Genomic DNA, 9,999 nt, shown 5'->3' with positions numbered 1-9,999 from the left:
ACCCTCCTTTATTATGACTTTCACCATTAGTGCTGATTAATGTTTGGCAGCATTGCCAGCCTGATGATGAAAAGACAGCTAGCGTCTGGTCCAGTGCATCTCTTGGGGGCATCATGTTGGAGTTGTCAGAGCTGGCTTCCAGGGAGAAGTGCTGATAGTCAGAACAGTGATACGTCCCAGACAACAAGCCTTTATCATCCAACAGCTCAGGGCTGATGTTTCCTCAAAAGATAAACTCACTATTAGCTTGCCCATTGAACAATTCTTTCATGTCAATATCTATATAATTAGTGGGTTAAAGGGAAATGGCAACTTGTGACATTGTGAACTGCTGTTTCGAAGCCTCAAGTTAAGCATTTCGGCCTTTGATATCTTGGTTTTTGGAGCCAGAAGTGATTATATCTGACATGCTGGGAAGAAGTAAGCGGGGGATCTGACTCAGTCTGGCTCGGAACTCGAGGACACTACGCCCACCCACCTATAGCAGAAACCTGACTGCACCCCAGGCATGTCAATCAAACCAGACACACCCCCACATGTCTCGCTTTTAAGGCCAAATATCGAATTAATTAGTCTGCGTAGGCCGACGCAGAACAGCAGTGTTCGCTTGGCTGGAGGGCTCAGGGCGCTGGTGGACACAGGTTTTATCTGGGAGACGCGGAATGACTCATGGAACTGGAACTCATGACTTCCATGAGGTGGATCCTCGTGGAAGAGGGGAGCTTCAGGCCAACCACGGACGGGTTGATGAAAGTCTGAATCTTGAAGAAGCCGATGAATGGGGGAGACAGCTTTCTGGACTCAGTCCTAAGAGGTATATCCTTGGCGGAGAGCCAAACTTGGGTTTATTCTGCTCCGCAGAGAAGAGCGGCTCGGGCACCTCTCCACACCCTCCTACAGCGGCGGAGGTGAAGCTGGACGGAGGGGACGGCGATCTCGGACTCCTGGGTGGGGAACAGAGGTGGCTGATATCCCAGGGAGCATTCAAAAGGATTACGACCGGTGGCAGAGGAGGTGTGAGAGTTGTGCGCGTACTCCACCCAGGCTCGATGAGAGCTCCAGGTCGAAGGGTTGGAGGCTGCGAAGCAGCGGAGGGAGGCTTCCAGCTCCTGATTGAGCCTCTCGATCTGGCCGTTGGACTGCGGGTGGAAGCCGGAGGACAGGCTGACGGCAGCACCGAGGGCCTGACAAAAAGCCTGCCAAAGCTGAGCCACGGCCCGGGACAATGTCCACAGTGATGCCACGTAGCCGAAACGCGGGATCCACCGTGAGGTCCGCGGTCTCCCGAGCCGAGGGAAGCTTGGGGAAGGCGATGGAGTGTGCTGCCTTAGAGAAGCAGCCGACCACGGTGAGGATGACGGTGTTGGTTTTGGAGGGAGGGAGTCCAGCAATGAAATCCAGAGCTCTGTGGGACCAGTGGCGACGTCAGTCACCCTGCCTGCGAGCTGACCGTTTCTCCCGCAGCTTGTTATCGGGCCGGCTCAGGGCCGCTCTGAGCAAGGTGCGGTCTCCTCTCTAGCGCTATAATAACGACACACATCTGTGTCAGACTCTCAACGATTCTCTGTACTCTGTATTGTCTGAACCTTTCCGTAAGAAAGCTTTTACTAAAGAACCTTAAAGACAAATCTCGACTCATCAGTTCCAGATTCCCACCACAATATGCAGTCTGGAGGTGATTAGTGGAATCAGGTACAGCTGTGCCAGCCGGGCAGGTGGTGGTAATTATTGTGATGTGTTTGGAGGCAGGCAGTGGAGAAAACCACACCCTCTAGACACAGACCAATCACAGAGCACGTGGATGACAAACACAAACAGGGGAACGACAGAACACACAGGGAAAGGAGATCGGGGGAAACACAAGGAAACAACACAGGGGCAAGACGGAGATCCTGACAATCTTCTGAGCTGTCAACGGCAACTAAACTCCAGGAATAGTTTTAGTTGTATTTTGAGTGCTTTTAAACTCATACCTGATGACAATGTCAGTTACCTCGGGGGTACTAATTGCTGTGTATAATGAATGGTCTGTTAATTCATGAGGAAGCCTCTCTGTTCCGCTGATTAAAAAAAAAAAAAAAAAAAAAAAACCTGAGTTGGCTCTGGCTCAGGGACCTCAGAGGTCAATGAGATGTCCTTTTCTGTAAACAAAAGTGGTGTGATTCAGTTCGACCTGGTCCTTGGTGTGTCCACTGATGACGGTGAACCATGTTCAAAGTTTAACAAAGAAAGACTCCGTGCTGCCGTCAGATGTAATCTTTTGCTATGCTGAACACTGCAGACCAGATGGCACTGAATGCATTGTGATGAGTAGATATTTGTATGTATATAAAAAAAAACCTTCAAAACTCTCTGGATGAAAAAAATATTCTCAAGGTGAGACTAAAGAGAACCTTCAATGTGGTTTTATGTTACGTTTTCTTTTAAGGTCATTCAGAGGTGTTTTGCGCTCCAACAACTCCTTGAAGGGAAGCTTTCACTGTGCTTTTGGGTTTTGTTCTGTTTATGCTGCAGGAGCCGTGCACATTTTTGGAAGTCAGCCAACTCTCTTTTTGTGTGATGTTCACTTTATCACAGCTAGCAGCCATTCGATAGAATACTTTTGAAGCACACACAGGAAGAAACTTATTTTTCACATTGTGGATTACAATCAACGCCGCACTGCGACTTTTGGATGCATTAATCATATACTGTTGGAGTTTTTTCAAGGGCAGCCCTTAAATCTGCATAATCTGTGATGGCATCTTTAAGTCACTGGTAGATAAAATTTTTTTTATATAAAAGTCCAGGACTTGTATTCAAAATCTGTGTTTATTTACTTCTTCTCAGCATTTCTTTTTTTTTTTTTTTTTTTTTTATCTTCTGCGTTCACCCCTGCGACACACTGCCTGTCTGTCGTGTGCCTGGCGGTCGAGAAACGTCTTCATTTTCATTCTTGCTTCCATATTAACAGGTTGGCTCAGCCGCGCAGACTGAGACATGCGTGTCGCGCTAATATCAACAGGTTTCCAAACAACATGTTGGCTGGGCCTGTTCGGTGTGCTAACAACAGTGTCTTTCTCACAAAGAGGGTATATTTTAGAGGGCACCGTCATACATCTTTATGATAAGGATTGCATGCGGTTTGGACACCGGAGGATATCTGGCCGAGACATCAACAGAACCTATAAATGGTCCTGGCATGGCATCGGAGTTTGTAGCTAAAACAGACCCAGCTTTTACTGCTCTTTTTTTTTACATACATTCAGGTCCATTAATTAACATAAAATCATTCATTTCAATGTGGCAGTAAAGAATACAGGCTTACCTTTTAACCACGCATGAATGGTACGGGGTCTCAGTGTGGTCTCAGTCAAGTGCTACTATCAGTAAGGCTCCACACTGATAATGCAAAGGTCAACATGTAAAGGCTTTATGCGGCATAAGCATTCTAGGACAAAATGCAGAGGCACTGCTAATGCCACTGTCAAGCGCACACTTACAACAAACACACTTAACCTTTTCCCCAGCACTTAACTCAGTGCCCCCGTGAGCAATGCTATGCTTATTATCCTTTTAAAAATTAGTGGACTTTCTGAACATATTGGTGTAAATGATCTCAAATCTATCTTTTCACTGGTTTTCTCACTTGAATATTTTATTATCATTTTTAAGGCATATATGGGAATTAGCTACAGACTATTTTACTGACCTCCTAACCTCACGTGAGTCTGGGATCCTCCACTGGGTTCTTGTTAAGGTTTCTAAAATTGAGAGTAAAGACCAGAGATTGGGCTATTTCAATCGATGTCCCTTTAGTCTGGAATGAGATAATGCAACCTCGCTCGTTTTCCTCATTTAAGCAGAAACACGTCTTAAAATATGTTATTTGATTATTATTTATATTCTGAATCTATTCGCACTGTTATCAGCGGAGTTACAAAGGGGCAAGGCAGAGTCAAAATACCACAAACAGGCAGAGGTCAAAAACCCAGTAGGAAGCGAATGATTGGAATCATTTGGAGGAATGGCGGGTACAAAGCACTGGCACAGATGGGAGCACGCAGACTAATGCTGGGTTTATGTGGGGTCCGCTTTATCGTGTACACGAGAAGAGTCCACATGAACGGCCCCCCTCGTGGTATTTACAACGTTGGAACTAGACATTTTCTATAAGCCTCGAGTTCACGAGTTCGGACATGTTTGCTGTTCTTTACAGAAATGGCAGAGGCCATGGAAGTTAATTTTTCATTGAATGTTAAGCTAATATATTATAATTTAAGTCATGTTGAGTTTGTCTCAATAACTTCATAACATAACAGCCTACATCTGAGGAAAATGTTGATATTCCCAACGGCCCCAATTTTTCCCTGCATTTTCTGCTAAAAATAAAAAGTCTCCATTTCTTACAACCTGGATCTTATATTTTTGGGTGAAATCATCAATGTGGGCTTAAACATTTTAGCTAAGAGTAAAGTGAGTGAGCACATGGAGTATGGTGTGCACAGTGTTAACGATAACAGCCAACACATACACACAAACGTATGCACACATAGAGCTGTGGACCTCCCTGGAGCTTATCTGGGTTGTTGTCACCCTGTCATGGAAGAATTATGTACTTGGATCAAATCCCAGCACCCATTTTTAGAGATATTTCATAACGGTGCACTCTCCAAAACATCTTTGGTTAACAGTTTGACTTCACCCGGTCATTTCAGCATGCACTGCACACTTCCTTGTTGTAGAAGCAGCAGCAGTGACAAACTTCACATCGTCTGAGTGGCTGCTTCCATCTCCGACGCTTCAGATGAAATGTGGACATAGTTCAAGAGGAACAGAGAAGGCCTTCTCTGTGTATCCCGGCATCAGTTCGGTACTAATTCAGGAAGAGACAGAAGGGCATGCTGCTGTAGTGCAGAATAAATACCACACACCCAGCTCATCCTCCAGCTGTGACTAATGACCCACCCTTTGCACCCGGCTGCAGCACGTGGGTGGGAAAATTACAGAAGAGGGCGGTTTAGTGCTGTGTGTGTGTGTGTGTGTGTGTGTGTGTGTGTGTGTGTGTGTGTGTGTGTGTGTGTGTGTGTGTGTGTGTGTGTGTGTGTGTGTGTGCGTGTGTGTGTATGTCCACATGCTCGTGTGGTGAAAAGTGGAAACTTGAATCACAAAGACAGATGGTGAGAACTAAAACCGTCCACGTTCTTCATCCTAAACATTTAGTCTTTGTTTTCTTTCTCCTGCGACATGTCCCATACGTTAGAGGCAGGACCAGAAGCAGGATGGATCCTGTACTTGTCTTATGTGACATCTCCTGGAGATATGCTGGCACAATGGATTACCGGGGAGACTGATAAATTGGCTGTCATAATTTGTCACACCTCTCATTGTTCAACAGAGTCATGGTTTTCACAACTGACAGAAAGATACTTCATAATAATGCCATTTTAAAGGTCCTATAACAAAATAATCCAAACTTTATGATGTTGTTTGAACAATGCAATCATTTATGTAGATCCCCAAATGATCTGAAATTATTTTAAAAATAATATATTTATAAATATGCTGTATTACATAAAAACTTTTTTTTTTTTTTCCATCTTTGCTGTCGCCTTTCTGCGTGGAGACAACTTCTAGCGACACTGTGATATTGCAGCTTAAAGCACTTCCACATCGGCCTCATTTTTTTTGAACCCAGAAGCTACGTCCACTTTATGTACAGTCAGTGGGGATAACGTCGTGCAGGAAATGCAAAAGCACAGGGGGAGAAGATGAGGAAGTTGGGAAGATCAACATTTTCCTCAGACGTAGGCTGTTATGTTACGAAGTTATGAAGACAAACTCGACATGACTAAATTAAAATGTATTAGCTTAACATCCAACCAAAAATGAACTTTCATGGCCTTTGCCATTTTCGTAAACGTCAGCGAACACATCACAACTCGTGAACTCGAAGCTCACAGAGAAAAGTTTCGTCTTGGAATACCACAAGGGGGCCTTTCGTGTGAACCTTTCTCGTGTGCGCGGTAAAATACGACCCCATTTAAATGCGGCATCACTTCCCTAATCAGGCCTGACTGTAACCAATTATCAATCACTGAATATGACCAAACCAGTACTTGGAGTATACTCCTTGTCAGCCACACCTTGTTTAAACGTGTGTCTATTTCCTTGTGTTTCGGACTGTGGTATCGTGTTCCTCCTGCTTAAGCATGACACGTGGGTTTTCTACCGGTGTTCTGGTTTCGTCCCACAGTCCAAAGACGTGTGTTAGGTTGATTGGCGGCTGGATGTCTGTCTGTCTTTCTGCGTTGGCCCTCTGATTGACTGGTGACATGTCCAGGGTGTTTCCCTGCCTTTGCTTAAAATCGTCTGGATTAGGCTTCAGCTCTTCCGCGACAGGATAAAGCGGGTGTAGATATCTGCTGGATGGATAACCTTCTTTAAAAAAACAACAACAACATAAATGTCAGATTTGCTGTTTACTGCAAAAACTAAATGAATGACATACTATTCTGAGTGACTTTGCTGCTCTTTGTCAGATTAGAGGAATTTCACTGACCAACCGCAGCTTAAATTACTTGACATTGTGTCTCTTCTTGTACCTTTTTCTTATTAAAAATCATTTCCATGTCTTTTATATAGATCACTGGCTGCTGAGGTTGTTGTTTTTGTCTGGGATGTGCAACAATAGCTTCAGTCTTTTTGCAAGATGTTAAAAAAAAAAAATCACAAGCGGTGTAGTTCAGAATCCTTTTAACAAAAATCTGTTCTTCAAATGAGACACTTGATTGGAAACAATAAATAGTTTTCAACAAACCTAACTAATGTTAGCATCATCGGCTAGCAACAGCTGATCAAATGTGACAGCTTGAGCCTGTAAATCTGTTGGTGGCTGAGTGGAAATGAAAAGCCTGTTTTGTCTATGTCACTGAAATAAAGGACCCACTGTTTTAAAATTGGGTGAATGGTGATTATTGTTATTGTACCATGTGAGAATACATTTTGACAGGCATCGCAACAATAATTAAGTTGGGTGCAGCTCAGCAAATGAAAAATTGAATTGTACTCTGATTTGACAGCTCACATTATTCACACAATGGTTTGTGAATGCACTCATTTAACATGATGTATCCGTTTAATTATGATAAAATATGATATGCAATTTCACAAGTATACTCTCTTATACAAACTGATATGATTGACTTGGTTAATTATCATTATTCAACTGTCATAGAGTGAGATTTCTTTGACATCCTAGTTTTAATGCTTTGTATGAACAAAACCATTATTTGACCCAGTTTAACCCCAATTAAGTGTTTCTCTGCATGCTGAACAGGCTGAGCTCTAAATCTCAGGTTGGGATATTTCTCATAGGCTTTCTCAGAATACAAAGATCTTGAAAACTTGGCCAATTATTACAGCAGCAGCTGGAGTTTGTTGGGTTACAAGTAAACTTCTGCATGTCCAAAAAGTGTCAGCTGGGATTTTGTTAATGAGTGCAGTGCAGTAAGTATGGTGCAGCACTTTCTCAGACACCAACCACTTTCTCATACGTAACATGGTTAAAGCCAAGTGTAGCAGTGGGTTGGAGTGATTTGCTGCTGTGAAGCTGACGTTATTATTAGTCCAGTGGTGGGTAAATAAAAACCGGAATTAGGAAAGAGCTCCCCTGAGGACAGGACTGTCAGACTTAAACAGGCTTATGTTTGACACTTGAATGGTGCATCATTTGACACATTTCAGAGTGAACATTTAGATGAGTCCTTTACGTTAGTTTTATTGCTTCGCCTGAAGCTAGGGTGCATGGGTAATTATTTCAAATGAATAACAAATAAGGCAATTTGCAAAACTCACCACGAGATGACAAAGCCAATGTTTTTAAACCTTTTTTTGTTGTTTAAAAACAGATGTATTTAAAAAAAAAAAAAAAAAAAAAAAATTCATTGTAAATTTACACTATTTGAAAGAGAGTTTTTGGATATATTTTGTACTATATTGCTGCAAGGAGGTTTAAATTGCGCACACCTCAATGGCACAACATTGATGAACTAAATGCAAAAGTGCTGTTAGCTTCATTTCCCAAAAATCATTGTCAATTTGCATAAATAACACAACAGGATGGATTATATGCCCATAGGATTTGTTCTAAAAATATTAACGATAGAAGCTGTTAAGTACTTTCCACTACATAATAATCTCATTCTTATACATACTGTAACACAACTAACATCAAAAGGAGCACATGAAGGGAAGCATTTCTCTTTCCATCTGTAGACGTGCCAGTTGGACAGCATTCTTTTGCCTCCAGAAAATGTGGCTGCTGGAGAGGCATGAAAACAAGTTGGGGAGCGTCAGGCAGTGCAAGAAATAAGCAGAAATGAGGGATGGTGATGAGAGGGAGTTGTGACTGAAACACTGTACCCCCCTTTTCCCACCTTGAAGTATGACACTGCACAGATGCTGCCCTGATTTCAAGTCCCTTTTACCAATTTATCTACTTCTCCCCTTTCTTGAGTAAATTCACTGTCCCCTTGTGCCCCCTGTGTCGGATAACTTGGTAAGTGGTCTTGGAATTAATTTGAACAACACGGCTCCTCTCTCTTTCCTGCTGGTTTCTTCTGTCGTTTTGGAGAGTTAAATGGTTTGAGAGATTGCTGGCAGTGGCAGTAGAGTATGCTGACAATGGGAGGCAGAAACTGAGGGCTCGCATGATAGGTGTGGGGGGAGAGGGGGGGGGCATTGCTCTGCTATTGTTGCTGTGATGCAGCCGTTTGACAAAGCAACTCAGATATGGGTCTAAACTCCAGACCTGATCAAATCCCAGAGAAAGGCTCTCCTGCTGACAGCAGTCGCATATGAAACTGGTTTACCCACTGGAGGAAAAAAAAATAAATCCTGCAGTATTTTTGTATGGATAAGATAAGTTTCAGCTCATGTATAATGCATCATGGATTATAGTACCATTTTAAGAATGATTTACAGTGTCTCTATAGGTATGATTAAATGTACACACTAGCAGCAAGGTGTACAATCATACATCTGGTCGAAAACCACATCCTCTAACAGGGAAACCGGGACTTTTTCTGCAAGACTTAAAGACAGTGAAGACTTTTGGAAATGTATTTTTTTTTTATGGAGTTTGATTATTTGAACAGAGCTTGCACGGATGTGTGAAACAAAATCAACCAACTTTCTCAGAGGCTCACATTTGTTACATAAGTCTGACATGGCATCTTACTGTATCACACTTGGCTTTGATTGTAGAGCCACTGCTAATGCTTTGAGTCCGTAAATTCGCATTTGTTTAATTTCACGCTGTTGCAGACTTGTGACAGTACACGAGAAGTTGGCGGCTTACTTTTTCATGAGCTGCGATGCATCAGATAAGGATGTTGCAGTGGGACAAGAACGTTTCTTGGAAACTATCATGTCGTATTATGTGTGTATTTATTAAGGTCTGAAGCAAGAATCTTTCAAAAGTGAAAGAGAAAACCCAACATACAAGTCAGACTGTACTACAATAGCAACTAATATCACTACTACTTTACATTTACAAATTACACTATAGTATTATAATAAGCTCACTATAAACTCTACTTCAAATAGCCTACTATTACAGCTTAAACATATCAGTTACCATAAAATTCCCCACTACAAGTAAAAGTCCCACATTCAGAACCTTACAAGGACCTTTAGAAAACTGCAAATTATTAGTATTAGTATTAGTAAAATCAGTTAATTGATATTTAACTATGGGTACACAAAGGTTGGAGTTTTGTGAGGTGGACTTCTGAGAGGACGGCTGATGGCTTTCAGCGGCCATGTGGAGGAGCAGAGAAACCCTTCATGGACTCTTCGCTTGGTTTACAGATACGATTTAACAAATTATAAAAACTGAAACCACATTGTTGACTGAAAAAAATCATATTGAATGAATTAAACTTCAAGAAAAAATAGAAACCAAAAAAATGTAAGACGATATTAACAAGGATTTAAGATAATGCAGGCCTATTTCAC

The sequence above is a fragment of the Brachyistius frenatus genome, unplaced genomic scaffold, assembly GCF_029030835.1.
Source record: "Brachyistius frenatus isolate BFR_SWC_R1_liver_20210118 unplaced genomic scaffold, ASM2903083v1 Contig_13, whole genome shotgun sequence".
NCBI classification, from domain to species: domain Eukaryota; kingdom Metazoa; phylum Chordata; class Actinopteri; family Embiotocidae; genus Brachyistius; species Brachyistius frenatus.
This window is presented reverse-complemented; position numbering follows the sequence as displayed.